General features: G+C 37.5%; 1 protein-coding gene across 14 annotated transcripts in view; it reads right to left on the minus strand.

The window, feature by feature from the left end:
* The window catches only part of IRAG1 (inositol 1,4,5-triphosphate receptor associated 1), a 98,290-nt gene that overhangs the window by 53,178 nt on the left and 27,911 nt on the right, over positions 1–17,201 (minus strand). For 2 of the 14 annotated variants that reach the window (XM_064425502.1, XM_064425506.1), the window contains exon 1: positions 8,013–8,532. The exons of 8 other annotated variants lie outside the window; for them this stretch is intronic. The gene's annotated coding sequence lies outside the window, so the exon portion shown is untranslated. Of the gene's footprint in view, positions 1–7,729; positions 7,754–7,937; positions 8,533–17,201 lie in introns of those variants that run through there. 4 more of the 14 variants (XM_064425504.1, XM_064425507.1, XM_064425508.1 and 1 more) reach the window with 4 other exon arrangements.

Genomic DNA, 17,201 nt, shown 5'->3' on the forward strand with positions numbered 1-17,201 from the left:
GTTTTACAGGCACACAACAGCCTGCAGCCACAGAAGCACCTCCCAAGCTTGATATAACAGGATAACCTTTGGAATTTTTATTACACAGGACTTTAATAAACAAGTATCAATAAATATTTACGGACCTAACATTTGGACTCCCCCATGAGATTTGTAAAAAAAACCCAAAACCAAGCAACAACCAACAAACCAAACCCACAATCAGTGCTGTTGACATTCTCATTTAAGGATAAACCCAGGTAATTGTCCAGTACTCCATGTGGAACAGCTGGAAAGTAAACAAAGTATCTCCACAGAGTTTGAGAAACACACATGCTTCCACACTCACTGGAGTTTATGCATATGTAAGGCTACAAATTATCACATTTTTTCAACAATTAAAACCAAAATTGAAACATTGTAATTAAATCCCAAACATGTTCAAGATTCATTATAAAAAAATACTGTACTGAGATTGCAAACAGACGCTAGTAGAAATGAGAGGGATGCAACCATGTACGTAACATTGCAATGCTTATCTTAAGAAAAGCTGTGGTCCATGCACATGGCAGTAGTTTATCCAGTGTTTTTTGAAAAATTAAAAAGCTCAAATATACTTAGAGGTACTGCAGAATTTAAGTGGGCCTTCAAACTACAGAGTATCATAGCTGCCTCTAAGAACCACTTAATCAACATGCTTATAACAGCCTTGAAAAAGAGCATTAAACAATAACTAACAACTGAAACAAAAATTTAAAATACGTATTTCCACCACTGATACACTCTTGATATCAGACCTCTCAACTCTCTCAACTGGACTTCTAAAAGTACATTAAAGAAAATGCTTGAAATAATTATGTGACTGTTGTGGATTACAAATCCACATGCAAATTGACCCGCACACTGTTCTGCAGTTTGAGCCATCTCATTTGAATCTTGAGGATTCTTCAAGCTATTTGGAATAAAGAGAACCAGTTATTTCGCTTTCAAACAAGGCTTCAATTTCTCCAAGTCTTTTCTCTAATATTCCTCAGGAGACAAGAGAATGAGGCATAGAAATATCTGAGGAAACAATTCAATTCCACAATCAAACTTAGAGTTGCTAAAATAACATGCCTTCCTCTGCTTGCTGTGTTTTCTGAAGGAAGTTGAATTTCCTTCTCTTTGAAAAGTAACTGAATGTTCAAGGCTTTGAGCCCCATAGAGATGCTAAAGATTTCATTAGCTACTATTTAATTTCTTTTCTTTTCGATAGCAGGGTGCCCATAACTGCCTCGGGAACAAGGACATTTCACAGTGACCACTGGGATGTTACAGGGTGAAAAATCTACATGAGCTGATGCAGTCTGTAAGCTGATTTTCACACTTGCTGTCATGGGACTGAAGGAATTTAGAGAAAGGTCAACATTTTCTGCAGCTTATCTTGCACAGAAATGGGAGCTTGGTCCAAATATTCAACATACAAGTCATGACGAAGCAACTGAAGTCAGTAGGGCCCCAGCTGTCCCATTTGACCTAGGCAGTTTGGGATCCACACAGTTGGGACACACTTTACTCTCAGGTGACACCACAGGGCACCTGGAACTATAGGGCAACTCTACTCTCCAATACACTGAGCACCTCTGTCCCAGTCTCAGTCCCACAATCTCCCTGTCCAGGAAAGGGCTGGTAATGCACTGTGGCAACTTGTACATCATTTTTGATATTTTTATTGCTATAGCAACTGAGTGTAGGCATTTAAACATAGCAACAGACTTTTTATAGCACTTTCTTGGATGTCAAAAAGGCACGTTGTTTTATTTTCCAAGCAGATGCTCAGAAGATAAGTACACAGGATGATTGTACAGTACCCACCTTCAAAAGGAAGAAAAAACCTCCCAGCTTCACAACTTCTGAATCATACAAGCTGACAGATGAGTGTAAGATACATTGTGAGTTGTGAAGTTTTTGTCATGAGTTTAAAAGACTTTGCTCTAAGAAAACATATCACTAACTACTACCTAAGAATAATATTAGGTGAAAAACCTGGTGGGTCTGTGCTCATTTGTAAAAAGCTGTACAAGAAATTTACCAAGTTCTGAAGGGGAAAATGTCCATCAACTCTGCCTGTTAAGCAACAGAAAAAGGGAAATTGTCTTCATATTAAATGGAGCCAGATTCTGTGGAGCAATCAAAGTCCAGAGAGACAGACCCATAAGTCATGTACATGGGCAAAGCTCCACACAATCCAAACAGCAATTTACAAGAAGGGAATTTGACTTGCTAGATGGTTTAAGTAAATACAACTCAACATTTTCATAATATGAATCACAGAATAATTAGGGCTGGGAGGGACTTCTGCAGATCATCCATTCCAATCTCCCTGCCAAAGCAGAGTCACCTGGAGCAGTGACACAGGAATGCATTCAGGTGGGTTTTGAATGTGTCCAGAGAGACTCCACCATCTCCCTGGAGAGTCTGTCCCAGTGCTCTGACACCCTCAATCTAAAGAAGTTGTTCCTTATGTTGAGATGGAACTTCCTGTGTTTTACTTTATGGCCATTGCTCCTCATCCTGTCGCTGGGCACCACTGAGAAGGGTCTGGCACCGTGCTCTCAGCCCACCTTTGAGATATTCATAAGCATCAAGGAGATCCCTCTCAGCCTCCTCTCAACTAACCAGGCCAGCTCCTGCAGCCTCTCCTCACTGGAGAGATGCTCCAGACTCCTCACCCCTTTGTGGCCTCTGCTGGACCTCTCCAGTATCTCCTTGTCTCTCTTGTCCTCTCTTGAACTGGACACAGCACTGCAGGTGTGGGCTGAGTAAAGGGACAGGATCACGTCTCTTGACCTGCCGGCCACACTCTTCCCATTGTAGCCCAGGCTACTTTTCTTGTGTGCTGTATTTTTCCTCTGGGTCCTTAATTTTAACATTATTTCTAAAGTGACCAGTAAAAATCATCACTTGGTATTTAATGTAATTTTTGAACACATTACTAGACAGAAAAATACCAAACAGCAACAGGACAGATTTCCTTGGGGATCTTTAGGTATTATTCATCCTTCTGTTACAATTATATGGCAGCTTTGTAGAGAGTGAGATGGTGAATGTCTGCCATTTTACTAAGAAAAACACTTAAAATCTGTTAAATAGAAAATGTCAAAGCCTTGCAGAAAAGTGAAACCAACAGGAAATATCAAGAGCTTCTTACAAGGGTACAAGGTTGTTAATACTCCAGTGACTATTCCATTAGCACATAATATATGAGGTTTAGAAGGGACATTTTAATGCTGTGTTTAATGCAAAAGAGATTTCAAACAGATCCCAAAAGCTCGACATGAAGATAAAACCTGAGTTTTACATGTTGACGTTTTAGAATATAGCCCACACACTCTTTCTCCCTGTCCCTTAAAGACATTTTTACTTAATGCATTGAACAGTTTTCAAGCCTTCCTAAACTTGCTTCAGGTTCCTAAGTTACTTGGGCATTCTGATAAATCTGCTTTGGTTTCGACAGTCTGCTCCACTGACTATTGCATTTATTAAACCAGCTTTTGGAGCAATGCTGATAATTTTATCTAACAAAAACCAGGAATAAGTTCTTAAATGCAACAGCCCTCAGGGAAGTCCGGATGGGGTCCACTACACTGGCATAAGGGAACAAGGCACAATATGTAGGATTGCTTCCAAGACTTTTCCAGTCTGAGGTGATGGGCAGAATGTCAGATTGACTTAGCACCTCCTCCTGGGACAAACTCCACCCTCCACTGCAGCTCAGACCCAATCACAGAATTCTATTTTCATGAGCCCACAGGTCAGAGCCTTTCATATGTTATTTAACAAGAAAACTATGGGAAATTTTCATACATCGTCGAATTATTTCCCTTCCTCTCCACAAGCTCTCCTTCAGCTTATGGCTAGACACTTTATTTTTTTCTGTTCAGCAGTTACAGCAGTTCATTACAGGTTTGTAAGTTTTAACAGGAAGCATTAATTGATATATGAGACCTCACTATATTCTACTACCTATTAAAAGAGACTGGAGAAACTGGGACAACATTTAAAAATGAAATAGAGGATTTTTCTTGTCCAAAATTTCAGAAAAAAGCTATAATTTTACTGATTTTGTAATTCGTTAGTGCAAATCCAGTCCAAAATAAGATAGATGAAAATAGACCTTCTCCTGCTCAGATTGAGAGAGTCTTTACCTTTGTGGTGTTCACTAAGTGCCTCCTCTGGCAATGCTGAAGTCAATGGAAACTTCGCTGACGATTTTAAAAGCAAAGACTCAGAGCCAAATTCCCCATGTATAACTTCAGCCTTACAAAACATTCTGCAGAATTTATATAAACAGCAATAATTTTACTCAGAAGCCAAGTCTCTACCCCAAAGCAATTATTGTACTTGCCCTAGCAGCCCAGAATTTCTATCACATATTCATTTTCAGGATGCAAAACATTACAATGGCTAAGAAAACAGTGTGTAGCTCCAATATAAAAAGCTTTCCCCACCACTGCTGTTTGTTAGATCAAGTTTTCAATCCCTTTGGTCTTCACAGAAATCCCAGTAACTCATTCAGTGGGCTGTATTTTATAGGCATGAGATTGCAGCTCTCTTTGGACAATCACCAGGCATATATACACATAAATGAGAGGACAGCAGTGACTCTACAGTATGTATGCGCATCATAACAAAACACAACAGAATATGCTTTAGTTGGGGAAAAGACTTCCAGCTTTACATACTCCCTTCACATCTGTTAGCTGGCAGGTTTGTATGCTACCCTCCCTGCTCCTCTCATCCTCCCCCTCCTCCAGCCATCCCAGTTAGCATAGGAAAGATCATATTCTACAAGCCTTACTTGTCCAAACCAACAGATATCTACAGATATCCAAAATACTACAGGTCCCAGATTACTTGTGATACCTAAAGAGTTTGTGGTTTGCACATTTTAAGGATAGGTCAAAGTTTTAGCACATGGTAAGGCATTCTTGATTTCAGCTATGAAATGGAAGTGTGTGGTCTTTATTTTTGGTTTTGTTGTTTCAACCTTTTAGATATTTCATAAATTTGGCAATTTCTAACTAAAATTTGATTCTCAAATTGTTTTTAAGATTATAAAATTAATGATAGACACACTGAAATTAACCTAAAGGAACAGAAATATAAAGCATAAAACCCCATTATATCTACCTACTTAGACTGGAGGATTAGATCCAGGGATGCCATTAGAGCTGAAGCTCTCCATCAAAACCTGAGGTTACAAGTCCAGTTGCTCTAAATAACAAATCCCTCTCTCTTTTCCAGAATCCTTGGGACCTACTTTCCGTGGAGGGAAAGTGAGTTATTATTTCAAAGCACTACCATAACAGTCACAGTCTTAGCTCTACACATGTACATAAGCAGTAATTCATGACTTGAATCACTAGTTTAGAAGCTTACAGAGATCCATCACCCACTCAGATTTCCTTTCTGTCGGTGATATGAGATCCAAAACATCTCTTTGACCCACTTTTCAAAGGAAGCACAGGCAGAGAGCACATCACAAGGAAATTCTTCTGCTTAGTTTACAGGAAGGCTGCAAGTTAGGACAGCAAGAAGATGTATGTCTGCCCACAAATCCCCCACATCTTTAAATAGCCCACAGACCTTGAAACAGCAAGGATTTTCTTTCCTCTTCCACTCACAAGCCATTTTATCCTTCTTTTTCCCAGACTTACACAATTGTCTAAGAACAGCAAATAGATGAGGAAGGAGAACTCCATGTATGCAACATATTACCCATGAAAGGAGAAGCTTTCACATCTGTCTCTCCCAGGTCCAGCTCCCTATACCTTGCCATATTCTGATGTAAATAACTTTTTAAAAAGTTATTTGACACCAAACTGTCCTTAAAAACTGTCAGGAAGCAGACTGATTGAAAGGAGAATGGAAGCAGCTGGGGCTAAACATTGGAGTTATGAATCTGGTTGCTAGATAATTCTTAATTTCCAATGTTTTGGTTCTAGATAAATAAGACTATAGTTATTAAAACTGACATATAAAAAGACAGGTAGGGAGGCATATAGGTTTCATGCTCACAGACAATTTAGAACTTAATCCAGAAGAATGTGAAGCAGATGGATTTCTAAAAGTAAAAAACAATGAAAATCCTAGGTGCTTATCGGTGCTGATGTTAACACAACATCCACCATGCACAAATAAGCAACTTGTACTTTCTGTATGAAATTACATTTTTGCCATCATAATATCTTTACTGAAGATAAATTTACACATAGGTACTTAAATATATCTTTTAAGTTACAAGATAAAGAATTGTGTGAAATAAGAACAATATTTGTTGAAGTCCTATATCATGTATTAGAAATATATACATGGTTCAGACTTGGAGGAGTAAGACACTGGTTAGTCATCCTAACTTTTAGACATTGTTAAAAATAAGTCATGGAAACTTAAACACCTTCTAGAATACCATCTAAACTTGTACACCCTTGCAGAAGTTGAAGGGTTGCATAAAACATCACAAGTAAAGTAACAATGCAAGATCAACAAACCAGAACGAGGGTCTTTGGAGGCCAGAAATACAAGAACATTGCATAAGTGAGGACCCTCAGGATTCAGCATTTCATAGACTGGGCTGATTCTTAATTTCCACTGTTCTAATAAACTTAGATTTCTGTGAGTTGTACCATTAGATTATTAGGCTCCAAGTGTAGTATAATTGTTGATTTGGGATATTACTGTTGATTTAAAACATGAAGGTCTGCTAGAAGTTTAACCTAAATGTACCAAGCTGAACACTAATGATAGTCCAGAGAAAAATAAAACTATTAGAGGTTTGCAACAAGATCTGAAATGCTTTAACAATTAAGATTCATTTATCACAGCCTCTTGAAGCTGGATGAAGAAAACTTTCACGAAAGTGTACACAACACCTACCACATGAAACATAAATGCAGTAACTGTCAGCACTCACAAGAACACTGTCCACACTCAGAACTCTAAGTTCACCCAATCTCTGTATGGGAGAAACTAAAAACTATGCCCTAATCACTCTGCAGAGATTGAGATTCACTACTGATTGCAGAGGATTTTTCACCAGGTGAAGCCATGCTATGCAGATTTGAAAAATCAACTCACTAACACAAGCTGCTAGTAATGTGAGTTAGTAACAGAAACTCAAGTCTTCAATTTCAGCTATCACTTCCTTGCACTGACCTCATTATTTCATGTTGTTTACATTCTGCTGTCTGGAGCAAAAGAAGACCTTAATATACACATTAGTAAGACAAAAACGTGTTTTAATTTATCAAGGGAATGAAATACACTTTAATGCAGGATACCTACCAAATAGCACAGATAAACTGAAAACCAAAATATCAGGAAAAGCAAATAATGAGATTTTTCTGTACTAAAGGAAACATGTTTTAACACTTGAAGATATTTAGTTTTTCTCTGTACAGCATTCCAATTAAATACAACTTTGTGGTGTTGATTTACATCTAACCAGAATAAACTCAAACAGGGACTGTATAAAGAAATGGCTCTGGAAACACCTTTTTAAAAGACAATCCACCAACATGAACCACTCCAGCACTGTTAAAAGCATGAGGGAAGGAAAGTCATACAATTAAAAAGAAAAGAAAAAAGAGCAACCTGTGACTTATCTGTTTCTCTATAACATGGAGTGCTCCTAAGACTCCCTCTTAGTTAGTACAATGCAGATGACAGTATCTGTGAATCAGGTTACCTTGAATTACTGACTACATACCTGTATTATTTAAGTCTCAGTATAATTAACACAGCTTTTCCTTTTTCATTCTTGTACAGTCCCAAACAGTTTGCAAGCAGAACGAGGTTGCATTGACTACACCCAGTTTTTAAACAGCTAAAATCTGACAAAGAGGAGGAATTTTAAAGGGTGGGGGAGAAGAGGTAAAGAACCAGCTCCTCGGTATCACAAGAGCAAGGTACTGTACCTTTAAGGAGGAAAAACGGTTCCGTTCTGTTTCAGGCTGAAAAAGAGCTTATTCCTGGTTATAGAGATTACTTACCTAAAACTTCAGTTATTCCTCTTTCCCCTCGGGCCAGCCTCTCTTTCACTCTTGGGAGCTTTTACCATTTAAGGTCAATGTTACATCTGGCTCTAGTAACTAAAGCTGAAGCAATTTTTAACTCAGAAATCCAACAGGCTGCCTAACATTAGAATGAGAGTTTAAATTTAAGGTAATTCTTCAGAAAGCTTTTCTTGCCTCGGAGAATTACAGAATTAAAGGCTCTCCTATTCTGGCATAACAACTCTGGGTACAACACGATGCAGACATCCCATTAGCATTCTTCAAGTTCATTGCATATGAACTCTACTTACTCATTTCTGATTAAAATGGGCAAGTAGGAAGAACAGATGAAACAGTTTACATCATGTTATGTTAACCCTTAGAATTTTTTACTGACACAGATGCTACTATTTTTCATTCCTCTCCCCCTCCCTTTGTTTGGTCAGAAGGAGTCTAAATTAGAGAGCAAATAGAAGGCATGTGAACTTTTAAAGAACGCTGGCTTCGGTCCAGTCATGGGCTCTGCTCTCCACTTGCAGAGTAGGAATAATTCCCAGTGAAGTCCACAGAATTTGCTTGTATCTCATAAGAGAATGTAGCTACAAATGAGGCTTGAAGAGGGGAAAGAAACCCAAAACCTTTACTACGGTACATTCAGGTACCTACAGAGCAATCATGTGAATGTGATTCAGAGCTCTCAGTTCTAAAACTGACAGATTTTACTTCAGCCCTTTAGCTGCTTCAGACTATCTACTTACAAGTATTACAATTACATCTACAGATCCTAACTATTAGTTCTCTAATGCCAGGTGCTGGGAAGTTATTAAATGTAAGAAAGCCAAACTCTGTCTAAAAATCCTTTCACAGCTGAAGTAAAGACAAGAGAAAAGAAGGTGGGTAATTAAAATAAATAAATAAAGAAACAGCAGATCGCATTTAAAATGATTGGATAGTAAGTTTTGAAGGGATATATTATGTCTGTTTTAAGAGAAAGCAGCAAACAATATTAAATTACTGCCTTTTGACAGTGGCTGATAAGATCACTAAGGCAGCAACAAATCAGACAAAGGAAAGTAAGGATTTGATGGTTTGACTTGGAAAACACCATAGGGGACTGGTGCATGGCTTGTAGGAGAAGTGGGCAAAATGAGCTGATAGCAACAAAGCACAGAAAACTAGAAGCTGAGCACCTGCTTTGTGCCACATCATGTTTCAGCTGGCACTAGAAAGCCTATTATTCTACACTTAAGATATTCTTAGTTCCAAAAATCAATATAGTGAAAAAAGGCTCTGAAAAATTTCTGCGACATTGGTGCTTAAGCTTGCTCCCCACATACAGGGAGCAGCCAGGTTTTTACAGTACCTTTCCAGGAACTGATGTCCTTTGTCCATACACAGTACTTGACACCATTGCTGACTCTGACAAGGCATTTTAACACACCTCCTTCCATCTTTTTGCATTACTACATTACCCACAAACTCAAGTTCTGAAATACTCTCTTGTGACTCAGCATGGTTTCAGTCTTCCATCTAGCTATCTGCAGTCATAGAAATTTTACTAGCATCTGTAACTCATCATTTTTCAGTTTTATAGAATTTCAAGGCCATAAGTGTCAAATGCTTCATTTGTCTACAACAGAAGTCATGTTTCTGTTAAATCTACTTTCATCCCTTTCAGAGCAATGCTTTGAATCCAGTTTGGGCAAGAACCAGTTGTTTACTGTTCTTCAGTGTTATCATCCTCTGGGAAATAAAACTTTTCACTGAAGTTGCTTGTTCATTGGTCCAGCATCCTACAACAACTGTTGGCCAAATTTAGCCCAAATTTCTTAAAGTAATTGAGGCTTCATATTTTCAAGTTCCCAGAGAATTAGTGAAAAACCAGTGCTTGTAAACCAGATTTAAACAACTGCCCCCACTATGGGGAAACCTATAGCAGCAGAGTTTCAGTTTTGTTTTGTTTGGCCCCTCCACTTGCAGCACACAAACATGACCCCTGCTGTGTATGCAGGATTTAGGGGACACAAAGATACTGGAGGTACTCACAAGAGAAGGAAAACAAAGCTTCTGTCAATCTTCTGCTCCTGAAACTGCTTTGTATATTCTATAGCTTTGGCAGATCCTTTGCCCAGAGATTTGTTTAATGTGAATGATTTCAGGCCAGAGGTGAAAGCTGCTAGCTAAAATCTAAACTATTGAATGACAAAATATTAGCAGCTAAAAATTTAATTTCAAGTAGACTGTTAAAATTCTATAAAGAAGGCAGAGTAACATGTACCATAGTAAAAAAGTAATTTAAAAAAAAAAAAAAGTAAACAAAATATATCACCAGATCTTAAAAAACATTCTAATACAGATGGCTTGGCAACTCCCCCATAACACAACATATTTATGTTGCCAGTATTCCTCTATTGTATACCCCTGGGAGAGCATGAAGTTATTTTTTCATAAGTATCTGAAGTATTTCAGAGTATTGAGATGCAGTTCTCTGCAGTTACATATGAGTGGTTTGGTAGTTATGGGATGTGTGTGCCCCCATGTCACCAGTCACCTTCCCATTTCCCTGATTTTCACAGTTCTGTGTCCTATGAGAAAGCAGCAGTGCAGGAGCAGCAAATTTAACCAGCAATGTTAAGTTTCCTGAGTTGGCCTCCTCCAGTTCTAAGATTTTTACTTGTGCCTTTGAGGAGGTGAAGACCAGCACTAAACACAAGTACTAAAATCCTTGTCACACTGAATCAATGGAGAGTTCTGCCTCTCAGGCTGAAGTAGAGAGAAGATCCACACAGGGACTTCATTTTTGGAACTCAACCATTTTCAAGCACAAGCTTTCTCTAGCAACAGCAGAAAAGTGATCTTGCCACAATCTTTGGGGTTTTTTCCAGTTTTGGCTTTATTTGAGCAATGTGGGAGATAAGAACTTTAAATCAAATAGCATATTTGTGCAGAAATAGTTGTAGGTATCTTCATTTGAGTTTTTGAGAATTCTCATTTTTTAAGATTTACTTCATTATTCTCATTACTACTATATTTGAAGATTTTGTGCTTCAGGACATAAAAATACTTGCAATAAAATGTTGTTTATTACCCTTCCTGAGCATGTGTAATAACATCCATAATGGCAAGTCACAATTACATGTCCTATTTTTTATCCAGTGACTAAAGTATAAAGATTATTCATCAAACAGGCTAAAAATTTGCAGCAGAAGTGATAACATTTGCACTTAAAACTGGAGTTCTAGGAAATGAGTTTTCCTGCTCCATTTTAAAAGCATCTCCAAGGTGTTTTTATCAGTTAAAACTTCACTTGCATCACAGAATTCATCTTTGTCCACCTCCCAAATAACAATGTGCACTGACAATTTTGTTTATTGAATCATTCTCATCATCTTATTTCTCAACTGTATGGAAAACTAGTTAGCTGAGTTAAAGTTTATGCCAAATTTTTGCTGTATCCTTTTGTTTTCTTGCACATAACATTCTTCCAAATTTAAATATTTAGTTCTGCATCAGATTTGTGTTTTCAATTGCTTTTCTGGCTTGTATGTTGCTGCCATCATAGTGCACACAAAACTGAAGTCACCTTCTCTTATCTGACGGCACCCAGTATGCAAATCTTATTTATGTATGCAATTCTTACCTGCCAGCTTCATCCAGACAGGAGGAAAAATAAATTAATAACAATTCTGCTAATTTAATATATTAAACAAAAAAAATCCAAAGCAAAAACATGCAAAGAAATTCTCCCATCTGGGACTCATTCTGCTGAATATTAAACCCCAAATACAACCCAGAAAAACTGAACTAAAATGTGTACTGGTTCATAAGTGTGGTATTACTCAATATCACTTTTCCAGTCAGCTATGCTAGATCATTTATGCAAAATGTAACAAACTTTATTAACTTTTCATAATGTTTATGCAGCAACTTATCTAGATGAGTCTTCTAAAGGCAGGAAACTTGCTTCCAATTTTCTCCAGCAAAAGAGAATCACATAAATCAGAAATGCTAAATTAAAATAATATGCAGTTGCAGAGCCTGTAGAAGGTAAGGACAAGTTTGCTAGAACCCAGACATCTTAAAGAAAACATCTCTATGGACAACAGTGGAAAATCAAGTCTGCTTTGATTCCATGATTGAGGTAGAGACGATCCTCTAAACCAACCCAAGTCAGATGGGAAGATTTGAGACTTTAGGGACAAGGACTCAAAGTGCCTGTAAAACCTCTCTTCATCAAGCCACAAGTCTTTTTATTTACAAAAAACTAATGTTTTTCTCAGTCCCAAAATAGCCAATTAATAATCTCTATATGAGAAACAGGCAGGGGCCAAGAAACAAAATGTCAATCTGTTTTCCAGTTTTCATTGCCAGATGATCAATAAAATGATCCAAACTGACAAACACAGTTTCAATGCCCAAGTCCTTCTGGACAAATGTTAGTCAAAGTATTTACAAAAATCATTGTATTTTCTTTTCCCATATACATGTCTTCATTTTCTTTTTCCTTCCCCCTTTAAGAAAGTGGTTTTAGAAATAGAGTTCCAATAAAGCACCAAATTAGGATGTTTATAATGACTTATGGGAAAGCAAAACAGTATCAGAAATTTAAACCTTTGTGGGCAAGGAAGCTACTCTGTTTCCATGCCCTTAAAATCTAGCCTGCCAAGAAGCTAAATATAGCAAATATTTTTAGCACACATAGAATCTTCCAAGGTCATGGATATATTTCACTTAGACTAATTAATTGTTTTCTGGGGTTGAGCTTTAATTTCTGTTTATAGCAACTGAAATCTTAACATGCCTATAAACAATGCATTAAATACATTGTTATGTCATTGTCCTGTATTCTACGAAAAATCGTTTTGGGAAGATGATACAATTAAAATAAAAAAAAAAAAAGCAATGATGGCTTTTGGTTTGTTTGGTTGCTTGTTTTTTTTTTGGGGGGGGGGACAGGGAGGAAAGAAATAAAAAATGAAAGTTTATCAATCAAAGAAAATCTTCCAGAAGATTTGACACAGTCATAGCCATTGGGTAAATAATCACGTACAGAAAGCTTTTCCCATCAGAGCTCATTTTCTCTTTTGGTTTTTGGGGTAGTGGTGGTGAGGGGTTAAAATGTGATGTACAATAGCAGGATTCCAGAAAAAGAGGAGGGAAGTTTTTTAATTATTTTCTGGGGATCTTTTAAGAAAGCTGAAGAAGCTAATAATTACTATCACTAAGCTGCATCTCACCTTGGCTGTGGGAAATAAGACAGAAAAGAAGAATTAGGAAAATTCCAAAGGATTACAGGCTTCTCTTTCCACATGGCTGTACAGACATATAATAGCATGCTCTGGTAATCTGAAGTACAAGTGAAGGAGACTGGTACTGCACACCAACCTAGGCCAAGCTAGTAAATGTTATACTTCCTCCTGAATTCAGAATTCATAGTGAATTTGGACTTTCTGCCATATTCCAGTCTAATACAAGAGAAATTAAAATATTGCAAGAAGATACTTAAGATTTGCAGGGAAAGGATGCAAGTCAGACATTTTTTAAGGATTTAAGATGACATTCCCTTGCTGAATTAATCATAAAAAATTGCTAATCTCATGTGAAACTTGATACCAGCACATCCCCTACCCATACTGACCCAGAATGTTTGCACTCAATTAACAGTCCTAGATTTTAAGAATTATTTGGAGGTTGAAGTTTATGTTTACTATGTGGTAAAATTAAAATTCTGAGGAAGCAATGTGGGAAGATTTTATGAGGTACGCTGTAAGTGACTTTCATTCCTACAGCAAAAAGTAAAGATAAGTCCTGGTTAGAGACTCCTTTTGGTTAACACCTGCTTCCAATGCTGCAATTTTACACTGTCATTTTTCTAAAGTTTCCCAAAATATGGATGGAAAGGTTATTCCACCTTTATGAGTAGAATTTTAGAGAAAAGCTTTAAGATACAGTTTTGTTGACTGGATTAGTGCTGCTGCCAGACTCTTGCAGGGTTCATTGGATGGTTTGTGTTTTTGTACTTTTCCTTAAACGTTAATAAGGTAGTGCATTTTAAAAAGGAAAAAAATTAGTATCAGTAGGAATATCTTTAGATGAAGTTGTCTGTCATTTTCCATTGTAACACTGCACCTTTGCAGTTTCAGATATTTGAGAAATGACACAAATGTGATCATTTGGGTCAAAGCAACAGGCTTCAAAATTTTGTTTTTTCAGCCAGCATGTTTCAACTGTTCCAAAAAAAAGGGGAGGGGGGGGGCAAAATCCAATTTTCAATTTTTAAGACATCTCAAATAACACATTTCTACTGAGCACATGTCTTCAGTTTCAGAAAACAGGAATTGATTATGCATAGTCAGTATGACCATATGCATATAGCTAAATGTTTGTCTGTCTTGAATTTCAGCAAAGCTGGGATTAATAGTAATTTATTTTACATTTTTGCAGCTTCACATAGAAGTAGCTGCTGGTGCTTTATTCTTTGTCTATGTTTAACAGGATGCATTGCAATGGGAATTTTTGCCAGACAGCCCTTAAAGCACACTGCATTTCTGCCATGTCTCCAGAACTGCCTAAAATACAGTTCTATGATTTGTTGGAAAGATATACCATTATTAATATGAGACTCTAAAGTTACTTTTTCTTCCTGCTCCTTCCACAGCCTCCTTTTTCATCCTCTTCTCAGAATTAGATTGTGTCTTTTTCACCTCTAATCTAAAGCCTAAAATCTCCTCTCTACATTTGTTCCTGAACTTCAGTCTGATCATATTTTCCTGGTGGGTGTTTATTAATGAAAAGCCAGTGACCTATTTTTCTGTATGCTCTCTTCCTGAGATACTCCTCAAGGTGAATGTCCTAGTTCAAAAGACAAGTGTTTTGTTCAAAAATGCCAGCAAAACTAGGGATGTTTTGTTGGCTTGAATTATAAGCAATATTTTTTAATTTTTCATAATCTTATTCACAGTACTTAAAAAGCAAATACTTATCTGTTCTTTCAAAGGAAATGTTAAGCTTAACAGCAGTCTTCTACAAAGAAATTTTAAAAATCTCATAAGTAGATACCCTAACCTACATATATCTATACATATTTATATAAAAATCAATGTCACCTTGTGATATAATGAACTGTCACAAAATAAGACTGACATACCATTACTGGGAAATGTATATTCCAAGATTAATCAAGTCCTACTGCAACAAGGCAATGAAACACTCATTGGTTCTGTGCTGTAATCACCAGAGCAAGTGATTCTGCTTTCTGAGATAGTGTTTGCTTCATTTAAAACACAGAATCTTCATCCACAACAACTTCACATCTTTCATTCATCTACAACCCCATAACAGTAAAAAAAAACCCAAGACCATCCAGGACAAAACCAAAACAACTCAAGTATTATTTAGACATAAAGAATATGTGAGAATCCAGTAACTCTGATGAGATATGAGGTTCCTGGAACTGAGAGAGTTTAACTAAAGGTTAAGGATATTAATTGACCCTGAATCCAGCCACTCCATATTCTGATGCTGCCACTGTGGTGAAGTTCAGCAAGAGAAGAAATTGCCAGTATGATTTATAACTGCAGCATCTCTGAGTGCCATGGTATCCTGCTCTGCCTGGCTGTAAGACAGCAAAGTTAACAGGTGCCCCAGTACTCCAGCAGTCCCAGGATGGCAGGGACTTCACATTCCCTCTTTCTCCCTCCAGTGGGGTTGGAACAGAGTGGAAACACCTGTTCTACTTTTGTATGAGAGATCAAACATGCTAGTTGAAAGCCCCTCCACTTTTTACTTTCTAACCCCCAGATGTCCATCAGAACATCTGGGCTTTTGACAGAAGGATAAGAACAGCTGGCAGCAGCTCAGCTTCTAAAGCTGCTTCCTTCCACCCTGAATGGGATTCACACACAAGCATGTGCTCAGAACCCCTGAGCAGTGAACTACAAGGAATGAAAACAGACAAAAAAACCTGCTCCATTCCTCCACACAGTGATGGACATGACAGTGAAGAAGATTTCCCCAGACTGATGTTTCCCCTAGAAAAAGCTGCATAGCTTTTCCCAGGGGAAGGAAGAAAACTATTCGGCATTGCTTCATCATGCTCTCTGACTGACAGCATTGGCTGCATTTGCAGGGAATTGCTTCAGTTAGGAAAAATAACTGTCAGCATTCCTTGTTCCTAGAAATGCTTCCACTGTTTCTGAGTTAATCACATAACTTCACAGTGGTTTAGGTGCTGTCTCTACTTTTCACAAAAGCCATGAACGTTTCCTAGCTGCCTGCATCCTGTTCAAAATCAACTTGTCAATCAAATCATGACTTCTGGTTTCTGATTTCCCTTCCCTCTGAAGCCTGGCTAGGGTACAATGCAATTGCATTATTCTTTGAGGGGAACCTGCTGATTTTTTTGTTAAAAATAGCCACCAAGGTAACTTCCTGGGAATTCCTAGTCCTCTTGGAAAACCGTGCAGCTGCAATTTTGAGTAAAAGCAGTTATCCTTTTTTAAATTGTGGTCCAGAGAACCCCAAGAATAAGCTGTTCAACCAGCACATTGAAATCAAAGTGCTGCTTGGTCACTCTGGCATTTGATCCCTCTTTGATGAAATGTACAATTGGGTAATACTTTCTTATACACTTTTAAAAACTTGCTTTCTAACCTACCTTGTTGCCTCTTAAAACCAACCCAAACTACTATGGTCATTCTGTTTTATTAAAAGACACATTCTTTACATTTCTTACACTTGTTTCTTTTCCAGTTTTAGTCTCTAAAAGCTAGCAGGGCTGCTCAGCCTTGTACCCTTGAATTTATTCTGGATCATTGTATCTTCTTATCAACTCCTCAAAGCCTGATCACATCAAAATGTTTCTTCGTATTTATTTATACAGCTACCCCTGTTTTACTTTCTTTGCAAAAAAATATGGAATGCTGTGACTGGCAAATACAATTTTTCCAATAGATTCAAATATATTTCTATTTGGACATTTTGTAGCCCAAACACATTTTTAAAACCCCTTTAATTTAGGATTCTCTTTTCAGACATGGTTTCTTGCAGTGACTGAATTTCAACAAACAAAGCTCTGAAAACCTTCAGTTAAAAGCAAATAATTAGGAAATATCAGTATGAATTGGGAGCAATTCAGCCAATAGGACAACTAAATACAGAGAATCTATTTCAGCTGGAGTAGAGAAT

The sequence above is a fragment of the Passer domesticus genome, chromosome 6 (assembly GCF_036417665.1).
Source record: "Passer domesticus isolate bPasDom1 chromosome 6, bPasDom1.hap1, whole genome shotgun sequence".
Classification (NCBI taxonomy): Eukaryota; Metazoa; Chordata; class Aves; order Passeriformes; family Passeridae; genus Passer; species Passer domesticus.